This window comes from Octodon degus, unplaced genomic scaffold (assembly GCF_000260255.1).
Source record: "Octodon degus isolate 3935 unplaced genomic scaffold, OctDeg1.0 scaffold00065, whole genome shotgun sequence".
Lineage (NCBI taxonomy): Eukaryota > Metazoa > Chordata > Mammalia > Rodentia > Octodontidae > Octodon > Octodon degus.
In genome coordinates this window covers 12264461-12279488 of record NW_004524641.1, presented here as the reverse complement: position 1 = coordinate 12279488, position 15028 = coordinate 12264461, and the positions used below count along the sequence as shown (strand labels likewise).

Genomic DNA, 15028 nt, shown 5'->3' with positions numbered 1-15028 from the left:
TAAGGAAACACGCACAATCAAGGGACTGCTGACTGAGCCAAGGCGGGGAATCAGGAAGCCACAGAAGCATTGTAGACTAGAGGCATCCGCCATCTAAACCCAACATCCACAAAGCAAGTGCCCTCTGTGACTACCTTGCTCTTCTGCAGAACCTGACATCATGCTCCAGCCCCAGGATTCTGCTCAATCCATGTGAGCAAAACAAAACGGCACCGGACTATGCAGGCGCTGCGCAGCACACCCCATGTGGATGGGGTTGTACGAACACAGCGGGACCGGCCACAGCCTTGTCCGCACTTATGAGATAATCAGACTTCACCAAATATCTTTGTGGAGAGGAAGAAAACTTTTAAAAGGACAGGATAGCTGAGAATGAGCCTCAGCCTCCGAGCAAAGTTATCTATCTTTTTAAAAGTAATAGATATAATTAAATGAAGCACTATAGCAGATGAACACTAAGTGAATGTCAATAGCTAGTATTCCATAACTCAGAGAAACTATCAGTGGAAAGCGACCTTCAAGGCCACCTAACTGAACCTCTTCAGTCTACACAAGAGGGAAGAGGGGAAGGTCCAGAAAAGACCACAAGATCACACAGCTATGAAGGCAAAATCAAAGCAAGTCACAACACCTTTGGAGTCTCACTATCCTTATGCCAATGAATGAGGATCTGAAAGAAGCTGTCTAAAAATGTCCCATTAAGGCTGAAGACTGCAAGCTGAAGACTATTTTCTATAATAGAAACTAGTTATGCCTTGAGTACATCATAAAGCCACAGTGAAATGCAAGGAACATAAACTTCAAATAAGCATTTGCGCATGTCAGAACAATGGAAAGAGATAACGTGTGGCAGTGGATGGGATGGACTTCAGGGCTCTGTCAGGCAGAACCTGTACAAGGAACCCTGAAGAAATGTAAATCAGAATGACACCGAGAGTCAGTCTCATGCCACTCAGAATGGCTGTTGTAAAGAATGCAGAAAACAATAAATGTTGTGGAGGATCTGGGGATAGTGGGAAGGAACTCTTCTGCACTGTTGATAGGGATGCAAGTAAGTAATTAGTAAACTAGATTTTGAAAATCAGTATGGAGAGTCCGCAAAAATACTAAAAATATAGCTAGCATTGGACATAGCCACGCCACTCTTCGGTGTTTTCCCTGAATAATTAGAGTCAGCATATTATAGAGATGTCTGTTTAGCCATGTTTATTATAGCATAATTCACAATAGCTATGAAAACAAAAAACTGCCCATCAACATGCAAAATTTTTTAAATGTGGATTTAAACATATATACACACACAGTATTATTAATGAAATCATGCATTTGGAGGAAAATGGATAGAAGTAAAGATCATTACATTCAGCAAAATAAGCCAGATTCAGAGAGCCAACAGCATGTTTTCTACCATAGGAAGATCTAAACGAAAGTATTTTTTAATGTTAAAAGACAGTTCATATAAAAGCAGAAGGGAGACTATTACAGAAGAGGAAAAAGGAGGAAGAAAGGGGAAGGGTGGTGAGAGGCAGAAAAAGTTTGTTATATTCATGTATAAATATGCTGAAATGAAATCCCTCATTGTGGATACCTAATATTCACTAACTAAAAAGAACAAAGGGTAACTCTGACCACTTGCTGAAAAGGAACTCAAAAAGATAAAGTTTAAAAGCAAGTAAGAAGCTTTTTATAATTACAAAGAATGAAAATATTTTTTAAAAACTTTCTCGACTCTAAAAATAGTTTTTAACAAATTGACCTTTGAAACAAGACTTAGTAAAGCCCCTCGTGTGCTTGGCATAAGGCATTCTTCCTCTTGGATTCTGAGTTTCTGCAAAACGTACTCTGCCACCAGCGACTTTAATGATGCTCATAGACGCTGGCGAAGTACCACAGGCAAACGCTGAAATGCACTGAGGAATTTCAGGCAGGCTGCTCATCTTAAAGCTACAAAAGGAAGGCAAAACAATTTTCTGTTGACATATACAATAAAATTGGTTATGTTTTTGGCAGCACAAATCATGGGGGGGGGGTATTTGCTAATGACTACATTCAAAAGGAAAAAATGAAAACCACATCTACCATAAAACATGCTGTTAACCATGAAGTGAGAAATGGAACAAAATCACAAATCAGAAACAATAAAATTTCACCTTTACTGAAAATGTAGAAACTGAGGTCATTGTTGAATTAGTATTCTTCAAGTGATTACAGTAAGGAAATCCTCCCCTCCTAGAGACAGCCCAGACTTACATCCTAAAATTCAGTTCACACCCACCCCAACTCTGCTCGCCAGATCTGTCCGCTTTATTTCCACAAGCAGGATCCAACTACACACAATAAAACAGCCATCCTCTTCCATTTCCATTTTATTTTAGAATTGTAGCTGAACACACTTCCTAGGATTACAGCCCTGAACAATGAAAGAAATGATGCACTGGACCTTTGTACAACAAAGGTTAAACAAGTGAAAATGTCAACTATATTAGACAAAGAACACTGAAAAATCTAGGCAGGTAAAAATATTGATGTAATATAGCAAGAACAAGAACCCGTGTTTCTATGTGAGAATGTCTCCCTGCGCTTACTGTCTCGAACAGCCTTGTAGCAAAATTAAAACTCAAGTGTCATGGCATATTTATGTGACACTTCCAATGAGGAGACGAGAAACCAATTTTTAAAAGCTGTACCCTTATAGGGAGTTTATAGAGAGAAGAAACAGCTTTTATCTGTTCGAGCTAAGGAGCCCACGTTTCATACAGTTTCACAAAGCGGCTTCTTTTTCAGGAATACCAGAGTGTCTGGAAAGTAAAACCTTCCCCAAAAGGTGGTAAAAGCTCCTGTTCTCCCCAACTCCTACGATGACTGATGTCAAGGTAGACTATTAACCCTTAGAATTCACACGAAATTCCTGTTCTGTTCCATTAAATGATTTTCTCACGTAGTAAAGTCAAGAGGCAGTAGATTGAGTTTATACTCAGTTTTTGGTTAGGAATTTTTAAAGAAACTCAATTATAGCTCAGCGGCACAAGAGCTGGCAAGCAAGGTCCTGAGTCTTGAGTCCAATTCCCAGTACTTAATAATAATAATAATAATAATAATAATTAATAATAATAACAACAACAACAACTTAGTACTAAGAGCTCTCTAGAGGCATTCACAATCCTACAAATTGCTCAAGTCACTGAACAGTGAGGTTAAAAAAGTTTCACTCGCAGTACTGTTTATTATTTATTCCCAAGGCTAAAAACAACGTAATTGGACCAGTCAGATAGCTCAGCAAACTAAGTGTCTGCTTAGGCAAGCTCAGGGGACCAGGGTTTGATCCCTGCCACAACATGCTACGCTGGCCTCACCACCAGGCATGCTGAGCCGGCCACTGAGACTGGGTGTGGTAGTGCACACCTATAATCTCAGCGCTGGGGAGGCTAAAGCAGGAGGATCACTATGAGTCAAAGCTGTGTAGTGAGATCCTGTACCAAATACATTAAAAACAAAACAAAACAAACAAAAATACAATCACACCATTATGTTTATTCCACACTTGAAAAAAGGAAGTAATATTCACCTTATCTAAATATTACCATAAAAACCCACTAAAGAAAGGAATAAAAGTTTTGAATCTCAGAAGAAAAGACAGGGATGGATGGACGGACGGATGGACGGAGGGACAGACAGACAGAGGAGCAGTGTGGCTCAGCAGTCCATCCTGGTGGCCCCTGAGCAAGATTCCTGGGTTAAGTCTGACACACAGCAGCCAGGGGATAGAGAGGACAGCACAAGTGACAGTCACCCCATTCAGCAGGGAACCCTCTGAGCAGAAGCTTTCAGTAACATCAGCTGTCACCCTTCAGCACAGCACATCAGCAGCGCAACCTGGCCCAACACCGAACAGAGAGGAAGGGTCTGAGGGAGAGCCTGTGGGCGCCAATGGCGAGCAGGTGGTCCAGGGCGTCTGTTGCACTGTGCTGCTGAACAGGACGTTAAGTGATTAAAAAGAGAAACTACTGAGCAGAGCGTAGCGGAGTCTGTCCCAGTGTGGCACGCCTGCCCACTTCCCAGTCAGTTGCCCACTCCTTCCACTGCCCTAGTAACTTCTCCCTGGACACAGGCTTTCCCAATCTCCTTGGACAGATCTTCCCTCTCAGGATCCTACACTGGGGCTCGCATCCACCTCAGGACATATCATGTGCCACTGGGGTCCAGGCAGGGGTCACCCATCTGAGTGTGCCCCAAAGACACCTTGACACCGCAGACGCCGGCACAGCCGCATACCTCTGCCCAGGCACTCCAGCCACTGGAAGTATAAAATGAAGTTCTAATTAGTTGCTGCTCAGGATGCAGCTGAGACGCTGCCAAGCAAACAAAAGCCCTCTATGTTATAAAAATTAGCAAACAAAATGAGACTCAGTAAGGTCTTAGCAGTGAATGTTTTACTGTCTCCAGAGCTCAGACCTGGGCATGGCCGCTCTGAGCTCCTCCGCCCCATGCCCGCTGCCTGCCCTCACTGTCTGCACTGGCTGAAGCCGACCTGCCTGCCATCTTAACCTGCATCACACAGCCTGGGGCCACAGCTGACTCTCACTGCGACACCTCCAAGCCCATCCTCTGGCTGGCTGGCCCCTCGTCCCTGCCCATGCACAACACACCTGCACACACTGGCACTGGCCCAATGCCCTGAGTGAGCACGCCTGGTCCATGGCCCCCACCTAAGCTCATGGCTTTGGAAGCTTTCTCTTCTCCAGGTGCTGAGTTGGATATGAGTAACTCAGCAATTGTCAAACCCCTCCACTCACCCTCCGTGCCCAGCCTCATGTGACATTAAGTCAACAATGCCAAGTGCCTCCCCCACACTGCCACCTTCACCACCTCCCCCACCATGATGGCCAAAGTACAGTCCCCAAGCCGCTAGCATGATTCCTGCACATAAGGAACACTCGAGACACGACAGGTGATAGTATTATTAATACATTTCATCTTTCCTCACATCCAAACAGAGCAAACAGTAGACTACACTGCAAACTTTAACCCTCGCGAACAAATGAGCACGGGCAGATCCCCCATGAAACTGACCTCTTGCCTCTGCCATTAAAAGGAACTTCTAAGAGTCTTCACTGACCTCTGGATGAATTTGTTGTCACTATTGCCACTGGGCATACACTATTGCCACAGGATGAGTCCAGAGGCTTTAACATTCGAGTCTGTAGCCCCAAATTTCCTTCCCAAGACTTAGTCCTTACCATATCCCTTTAGATACTCTACAACCCAGTTGTGAAGAAAGTACACACTTTCCCGACCACCACTTTAAATATATACTACATAAATGCGTGGGCCTGATCCACCTTTCCATGGTTTCTAATTATCTTTTTTTCCCTAGTCAAGGAAGCACTGTGAGTCCTCCCACTTGGAATTCCGTCCTGTACTCTGCACCACCTTTGACAGATGACCTACCAGGTTGTATACTCCCTTCAGGGTAAAGAGCTCATTTTACACACTTCTAAAAATCACTTGTTTGCTTGTTTGAGACAGAGTCTTGCTCTACAGTTGAGACTGACTTTGAGCTCAATTAGTAGCCCAGGCTGGCCCCAAACTTGCAGCCATCTTCCTGCCTCAGCCTCCTGAATGTTGGGACTACAGGTCCGCAACAGCACCCCCAGCTGAAAATCACTTTTTTATTCATTCAATCAAGTTTTATTGAATACAATCTTTTTAGTAAGTTCTACATCAAAGATGAAGAAAATAAAAACCAAGACCTTATAGTAATTTATAGCCCAAAGACAGTGAAGCTAACAATTTCAACCAAGTGTGGGTGCTGTAACAAAGACACAGATCCTGCGAGACTGGAGAGGAGAGGACAGCTATCCAGGGGCAGGACGGAAGGGAGGCTGCTGAGGGATCAGTAAGGCTTTGGCACGCAGAATCAGAAAAGTTACTCCACCCAGAGAGAAAGTAAAACCTCCTGAGTCCTCCTGACTCTTATACCATGGCGAGATCACGGGGCACTAGGACCTAGACTTGTGTTGAGCAAAATGGCTAAATATAATGCCAGAAGAGCTGGGTAAAGAACCTTGTATGGTCTGATGACAAGTGCAAAGGCCACAGGAGCTGAGCACAAGTGTGATGGGGACAGCTGATGACACAGGGACCTGCTGAGAGCCTGTTCCACACCATCAGGAGCACACAGAACAATGGATACCTACACTGTCAGCAGCCAGACCTGCTATGGAAATGGACAAGTTAGGTTTTTATGTAAATGTTCTTGATTTCTAAAATGTTAGTGAGTGTTTAAAAAAAACAATAGCTCCTTTTAAAAAAAATTTTTTAAAGCCTAAGAAATGAATGTCTGGGGCCCAAATTTGGCCTGTGAGTTCACACCTTCTGCTTTACACCCCACCAAGGTGTTTGGAATTCAGACCACAGAAAAACAAAGAAAGCATTCAAGCAGCAGGGGGACAGGGTAAATGTTCAAACTTGGGCTTTGAAAACAGAGTGGAAGACATTCTAGGACTTGAGGGTAACAGCAGGAGGCCATCAGGGGTTAACAGCCTCAGTCACTACTGACACCTAAGTGACACAATGACACAAAGCCACAGCAACCACAGAGCCCAGAGTAGCCAGCCTCACTTCCACAGAGGTGGACAGAAAGCAGTGAGACAGAAGTCAGAACAAGCGCCTTCCAAATTTCTGACACACGAAAACAAGGCAAGCTAATAAAATGACTGTTGTTTTAAGATGTCCATGAGCGCTTAAGGGAAAGGGAGGGGGATCTTACTGGAAGCTACAGGACACTTGTCATACAGTGACGCTGAGATCGACAGTAATGGGGGAAATACAACCGCTCCTAACGAGCTCAACGATCCAGCTGAAGAGATTTCCAGGCAGAACACTTAAAGCGACACCTGGACTCTGCTCGCAGCCTATGATAAAATGTGAGCATGCAGAGATGAGCTGAGGAACCAACTGTTAAATATAAAGCTGAAGCTTCTTGGCCAGTGCTCTCCATCTCCAGACTTTCTGGTTTTAATCTGTACTTCCAAATTATTTCCATCTTACCATGTTATCACACATTAAAATACCAAGAACAAAAACTCTACTAATCACAGACTAGTGACTTCAGCTAGATAGTGAGCCTTTTAACCAGTGGTTCCCATTAACATTGTCTGCCCTCTTACCTAGGGCTAAAACTTGGCTTTCTTTTCTCTAGAGCACAAAAGAATAGAATAAAGATATAAAAACTTTCTACAAGTAATTAAAACATTCTAGAGAAACAAGAGACTTAATAAGTGATTCCAAATACTGGACTAGTGAATGATACTTAGTAGTAACTTTTTTATAATGCACTATACATTTTCTAATGTGAAAAAAAAAAACAAGTTGGATACATGTTTTTCTTCAAATAATGACACTGGAATTTTGTAACCTTGGAAAACTACACAAAAGGGCACTGGCTCAAAGAGAACGTTCTGGAAGTCAGAAGGGAACTCTTCTAAAGAAGCAGCACAAAGTATAAAGAAGCAATTAGATTTCTTATTCTGTTTCAGTTCTACCAAACCTCCATATGGCATTTCCCCAAGTTAAGGTGGCAAAGAACAATGACAGCGGCCACCAGCCAAGAAAACAGCATCCAACTGTCTATGGGTACTAAAGCTCCCTGGACTGGGTGCCAAGCTGATCTGTAACCTCAGCTAACAAAGAAACAATAGCAAGGTTCTGTCTGAATGAGACAAATAATACAGTTGAGAAAACACACTTCTCATAAAATCAAAAGAAAAAAGAAAAAAGTGTATCTAGCCCTGGAGTAGAGAGGAAGCTCCCTGGCTAAGGTAAGTCACACTCTAACTGCAGAAGGAGCAGCTGAGAATGCAATACTGAAGAACTCAGCCAAGCACATCTGTGTGGGGGACTGACTGCTGGAACGGGGGAAATCCAACACGTGACAGAGAAACACAAGGTGATGGTCATTTTCAGATGTCAACCTACACTAGACCAGGTGTTGCTGCGAAGATATTTCGATGTGATTCTAGCCCATAACTAACTGGACGGCAGGGGAAATAAGCCTTCAGAACCTGTGTGAGCTTGATTCGATCAGCTGAAAAGCTTTACACACTGAGCTAAGACTTCTCTGAAAAAGGAATTACAGGGAAGGACCGCGGGCTGTGCTGTGCCCTAGCGTGCCAGCCTCTCCTCCCAACAGCCTGCCTTGCGGGTTTCGGGCTCGCTAGCCACCCCCAGTCTCGCAAGCCAGTTCCATGCAATCAATCTCTTCATAGGTCTCCTACAGTTCTGTCTTTCTCGGTGAAGTCTGACTGATCACACTAAATCCAGCAGCTCCAGTATGAGTACTCAGAACCAAAAGGCAGATTAGCTAGCAGAAGAGCAACACCAATAACAGCATCTGCTGGGGTTAGTTAACAGAATACAGTACCGTCTCCAAGGGAAACAGGAATGGAGCAGAAAGAGTACAAGATGAAAGGCAACTAGGGTGTTAGGAGCTACCACAACTTAACAGAGACTAACTGGATTCTTACATTGAAAAGTTACCCAACACCAAGACAATGGGTTAGTTAGGAGGGAAAACATCACTTATGTTCAGTCAGTAATAAAGCCACCTTGATAAACCTTCTGTCAAGACCAAACTCTGATTAGGGAGCAATGACACAGGAAAAGAGCTTGGAAAAACACTCACTGGCACTAATTGTTGTGGAATGAAAACTGTATCCAAGTTTAATCCCCAATACTGTAACGCAAAACAAACAAAACAAAACAAAAAAAAAGAAGAAGAAGAAGAAGAAAGAAAGAAAAAGAAAAAGAAAACTGTATCCAGACTCAGCTACTTTCACATAAAATATAATACAGACGATGGCTATCATATTGTGATTTCCCTAAATTATCTAATTTTGAGATATAGTCATTTATACTAGACTTTCAAATAACTTTTAAATGTCAGTACCAAGAAGTTTCCTCATAAAAATTATTTCTAACTGTCCTACAGAGACATTTTACTTATTATTCAACAGATCGCACCTGATTAAATGACAGAAAAAGTGTATCGATACACAGTAGACTTCCAGTGTGCTCCCTATTATCAAAAGCCTAGTCTTATTGCCCACTTAGACCATGATACGTGTCTCTTCCAACATGAAAAGGCTGGCCTGGAACGCAGCTACCGACCGTGTCTCCCAGCAACAGAGCCCTACAGACTCCCACTGTTTGTAAGGATGTGAGACTCAAATGGAAGCAGGTGGAGTCTTTGTGATTATAAAATACTCTGTGCACAGCCAATTACAAGCATCAAGTGGACTTTCAAGATATAATAAGCAGAAGAAGCTAATGGAGAGCAGTCACCATTATGTAAAAAAAACAAAGGGGGCACTCAGTCACTTCTGGGCCAGTCTGTACATGCATAACGCATTTCTGGAGGAGGCTATTGGGTGGGGAGACAGCTTCCAGGTTGGAAGGGGGTCTTTTTTCCCCCACTGTTGTACAGATAAAGGAGCCCCAACAACAACAAAAAAACTCTCTCCCTAGCTCTGCACCAAAGAATTAAAAATAGAGAAACAAAAATAAAAAAGAATATAAGGTCCAAACTTATTACCTTGAAGGTGATATTCAAGAACGTGGCTTACCTACCGGCAAGGAGCCTTTCTCCATGAGAAAAAAGGCTCCCTGGATTGAAAGGGGACTCACCTACTGGGCCCAGTGAGTCCAGGCACTACCAGCACCTTCCTTCCTCTCACAGGCAGGCCATGTGGCCCAGTGTCCTCCAGGAGAAAGGGAGGAGGGACTGGGCCCCTGAAATAGGTGAAGCCCTGGGTGGACAGAGGCCAAGAAAGGATTTGTAGGAAAAGGCAAGTGAAGAACAGTCCATTACTTTCTGAAACCCTCATATGCTTCCCAGGCCCAACATAACTGAAATTTGCTGCAGTGAATAGAAAGCCCCTGGAAACTGATACCCAAAATAGACAGTACTGGTCAAGAATAGGTTGTAAAAGTATTCACTGAGTGCGTGAATGAGTGAGTGAGTGAGTGAGTGAGTGAGTGAGTGAGTGAGCAGGTGAAGGAATGAATGAGCAGTCCTAGGCTAAAATGTAAGACACGGGAAAGTCTTAGGCCAATCTACTTCACTATGAGACTCCCATCATACTACCACTTCCTCAGAAAACAATCATCCTCTGCCATCAAGGATCTTTGCACTGTAGCTCATGGGGTTCAGTTCAGGGACGTTGAAAGGCTTCATTTATTAGATTGACTCAAGCAAAGCAGCAGTGGGTGTCAAGAAACTCTGGATCTCTTCTGTGCATGTAAAGATCCTGAGAGGAAAGGCATAGTTCTAAATGCCAAAATAACTTTGGAGCTGATCAGCAGCAGGAAAGAATCCATCTGCCTCTGAGAAGATCTATTAACATCCAATAATTCAGAAAAGCAAACAAGTCTGGTTGTTTCATGGAAACCATTTTCCTTGGGAATCATCTCTTTTCACTACCCTGCTCTCTGTAATGGTCAGAGACTCAGATGTGGTAGGGTTAGTCAAAAGAACTCCGGTGAAGAGAGAGAGTGCACTGACTTATACTTTGGTTTGAAAAAGTGAAGGCTCTGTTTACAAGCTAAGCTTGAATTGGAATGAAGAACCTGGGATTCCTCACAAGGACTACACATAGAAACACAGCTCACACTTACTACAGATCACTCCTCCCAGGTTTTCATCCTGTGTCACTCTTTCAAAAGCCACAAAAAGGTCAGGAGGCCAGGAATTCCTAACATTCCCATTTCTGCTGGAAGCTAAACCCTCTACAGAGAATGAGATAAAAGCTGCCCAGAAAACTGCGGAGTGCCGAGTGGGTCAGTGCTACCATCCACAGTTCAACTACAGAGGCATCACCCTGGAGCAGGAAGACAAGATGTCACCGCCGGCAGGAAGAGCGATGAATGCCGAGCAAGTATCAAAACTGGACAAAGGGGCCGAGGAGATGGCTCAGTAGAATAAGCGCTTCCCTGGCAAGGGCCTGAGTTCAATCCCCAGTTCCACCAAAAAAAAAAAAAAAAAAAAAAAAAACTGGACAGAGAGGTCTTCAGCCCTGCCCTCCTATTGGCCATTGCCTGCACCTTGGTTAATTTTTTATGTAAATGTACACAAGTGAACAGAGAAGAACAGAATAGCGAACCTTATTTACCCACCTCCAACCATTATCAACACTCTGCCAATCAGATCCCATCTACACATCTCAACTCTTTCTGCCTCACTTTTAAAGATAATCCCAGCCATCCTGTCATTTTATCTGTAAATGTTAGCATATACCTCTGATAAATATATTTTAAAATATGAACAATATATCAATTCACATCCTACAAAATTATCAAGAATTCCTTAATAGAATGTACAGTCAGTCTGTGTTCAGTGTTTTTCCACTGTCTTAAAAATGTCTTTTTCAGTGTATCTATTCAAAATACGGTCTAAACAAAGTTTGCAAGTGGACACTCTTTTGTCCAGAGAACCTAAGGTCTCTCCTAGGAAGCTGGCCATTATATCTGTTCCAACAATCTCTGACTTAAATGCTATTTTTTCAACCAAAAAGACAGACTAAGAGCTTCAATGTTTTCCTACTGCTAACAAAAAAGATTACTTCCACAATACGAACACTCATGCCCTTTGCACGGCTAGGAAAATTAATTCTCAGTAATAAATGAAAGCTATGCTACAGGCTCCAGTGTGAAAAGGCTCCAGACAGGACTTTTATTTCTGGGGCAATGTCTCAACTGTGCTTCAAGTCAATACTGTGAAAGGCCATCAATTCTAGTTTTGCTAATTTATTTCATACTAAAAAGAGACTGTCCAAGCAGCAAAATAAATAACATAGCTTTCCTTGTAAAAGGCTCTAGAAAACCATATATTTTAATTCATGTGTCTGCCTAACAAAAACAGTATCTGACCAACCACTGATTTTAAAAGAAACCAAAAAATAACATAGTCATATATTCACATGAGGTTAATAAAAATAAAATACACGTAAAGACTCAAAGCCTCAGGCTAGGGAGATAGTGCAACGGTTTAAGTATTTGGCCTGGCAAGTGCAAGGTCCCAGGTTCAATCCCCAGTACTGCATGCCATGCTGTCCCCTGGAACCCTGGGAACACCATGCAGGCCACTGAAACTGGGTGTGGTAGAACATGACTGTAATCCCAGTGTTGGGGGATGCTGGGACAGGAGGATCACTAGGAGTCTGAGCTGCACAGCAAGACCCTATACCAAATAAATAAATAAATAAATAAATAAATAAATAAATAAAATTTTTTTAAAAAACTCAAAGCCTCAAGGGTCCATGGTAAGGGTTGAGGGAGGACAGCAAACACTGGGGTAAAAGCAAGTTTCCCAAGCAATCCAAGTCCCTCTATAGGTTCTAATCCTCTGCTAAGGGTCACAGATCTGCTGATCAATAGTAAAAAATACATTTTGGTAGCACTGTTTTATATGGGTTTGTTTTGCCTGTGTGTTTTTTGCTTAACCACAGTAACAGTTCGATAAACTGCAGACAGCTAAGAAAAACAACAAGAAGATCCCCAGAAAATTGAGGAGACCATCCATTCCTGAATTGAGGCTGTGTGTCAGCAGAACTCCCAAGCCCATCCCATGTGTGTCCACTCCTCTCTTGTGCTCTGGGCATCCAGATTTCTCTCGCCAAGCCACAGCGTCCGGCAGTTTGCGAACACTGCCATTCGTCTACTGGGCCTTCCCACCTGGACCTCCCACAAGCACTTCAAGCACCACACAGAGAACATTCCTCATCTTTCCAGGAAATGATTCTTTCCACCTTCCAGTCTCTAAGTCAGTAATCAAGTTCTTTTCAGCTTTTTCACAAATTTCTCCCTATTGTTCAACACCTCCTCTTTCAGAAGTAAATCTTGTCAACTCCACCTGCTAAATCTCTCCTGCCCATTTTCCCCTCTTCTACCAGGTCCTCACCAACCCCCCATGCGCAGCCTGCCTGCTTTCTGCCCTGCTCTTACCAACCAGCACACTGCTGCTAGGAGTTCCCTCCACAGGCAAACTAGATTGATTACTGCTCGTCTCTACTTAAATCCTCAATGGCAGTTCCTCAAAGCTCTGAAAATAAAACAGTATCAACAACAACACACACACTCCTCATCAGGACATGGAGCATGTTTGGTTCTTGCCATGTCTTCCCTCATCTCCATCACAAAAACCATGACTTCACTAACCCACTTCCAAGGACATTCCCCTGCTTGTCCCTCCACCCGAAGTGAGCTTCCTTCTTTCTGGAGGAGGGAGACGGCCATCCAGCGTACAGCCCACGATGTCCTCCTCCAGCATACTCTGCTCCCTCACGCCCCATGGGCCACACACCATCCTGTCACAGCACTCACCCTCATGCCTGGCTGTCTTCCCTCGGTCTGCGGGGCCATCCTCCTCCTGGTCATCCAGGCCCCAAACTCACACCATCAACTTTCATTCTCCTCTCTTTCGATATCACAGGCTAAGGGCAAGTCCTGTTCACACAGTCTTAGCACAGTCCTAGCACATGCTGCGTGAAAAAGAATCAATGTACATCAAGTGGATCACTGTCTTTGTGAACTGCTGCCCTGAAGAGTCCCCCGTATCTCTGCTCTCACCAGGTGAACTTTTTGGATAAACACGGTCTCCACTGACCTCATAAACCTCCACACATCCTACGCTACGTGTCTTTTAGTCCTTTACCATCAAGCCCAGATAGCTACCCCATCCGCACTTCTGCACCACCTCTTCACTCACCTCCAGCTGCCCAGCTTCTCCCCTTACTATGCCCTTCTCTAAGTCCTCGCTGTCCTCCACCTTCGGCAGAAGTCAGAACCACTGACCACCTCTGATTCCTGAGTTCCTGTGATAGCATTTTCTTTTTTCCCTTCCATAGCACTCTGCATCCTCCTCATTCCCTAGCCATTCTCCCAGGACTTCACGTTCTCTCTGTAATGTCCTCCATGGCAATTTCATCCAATCACATGGCTTCCATAATCCCCTCCATGGGGCAAGTGCCTAAATATAACTCTCTCAGTCAGAATCTCTCTCGAGCTGCACACTTCCATATGCCTGCTGGAGACCTTCAAATGGGAGTCCCAGTGGAACTTCAAACTCCGACTCATGCTTCCAAATTTCTGACCTTCCCTCCTAACCAGGACTCCTCTGATTCACATCAACTTAGCAAAAGGTCCTGCCATCCTCTGGTCAGCACACCTTCCAGCCCCTCTGCGGTCACCCCTGCTGCCCATCCCCAAATGATCTTCTACCACGAATTTAGCACTTCAACGTCATGAGTTCATTCCCCTTCACAGTTCCATCACAGGTTGGTTCAGACCTTACACCCTCGCGTTTATCTTCTAGTCCACTCATTCCTCCTCCTTCCCACTATCACCTGCTCCCACTCCATCTTACCTAAATGCTCATGCTGGTCTTCCCTGTCTTTAGAGCAACTATCATGCGCTCCTCACAATAAGAGCACCGCGTGCCATGTCCCAAGGCCACAGCTCACAAGGCGGGGCTCTTGACACTAGGGACCCAACCCAGCATTGCCACCTCACTTCCCACTGCTTCTTTCAATGCAGGCTTTATTCTGGCCCAGAAGTTCTCAAATATCCCTGATCATAAAACTCTGGTAGGTTCTGCTAAACAGGCAGCTTTTGGGTTCTACCCATGTCATAAGAGCAAAACTTTCAATGGATCTTTAGGGTAAGCTCAACAACAAAAAAGAAGGGGCTTTTGTGGGAAATAGGGTGGGCTTATGGAGAACAAAAGAAATTATCTCTAACTGATTCCATTACGTATAATTCGTATCTCTCCCATGTACCTATAGCTGCTCCTCAAATCAAGTCATGGCATTGGGGCCAGGATGTTCAGTGTCTTACTACCATCAAAAGCCCAAGCTGGGCTCATTAGCTTTCCATGTTCCTTTCTCATCCTTTATTCATCAGACTTCCTCAAAAATCACCTATGACCTTCCTAGAGGTAAAAATGCCTACTAAGGTAAAGATGTGAAAAGACCTA

At 43.8% G+C, this 15028-nt stretch overlaps 1 protein-coding gene across 1 annotated transcript in view; it reads right to left on the bottom strand.

Moving 5' to 3' along the window:
• Stk39 (serine/threonine kinase 39) overlaps positions 1-15028 on the bottom strand; it is a 263677-nt gene that overhangs the window by 141222 nt on the left and 107427 nt on the right. The window lies entirely within an intron of this gene.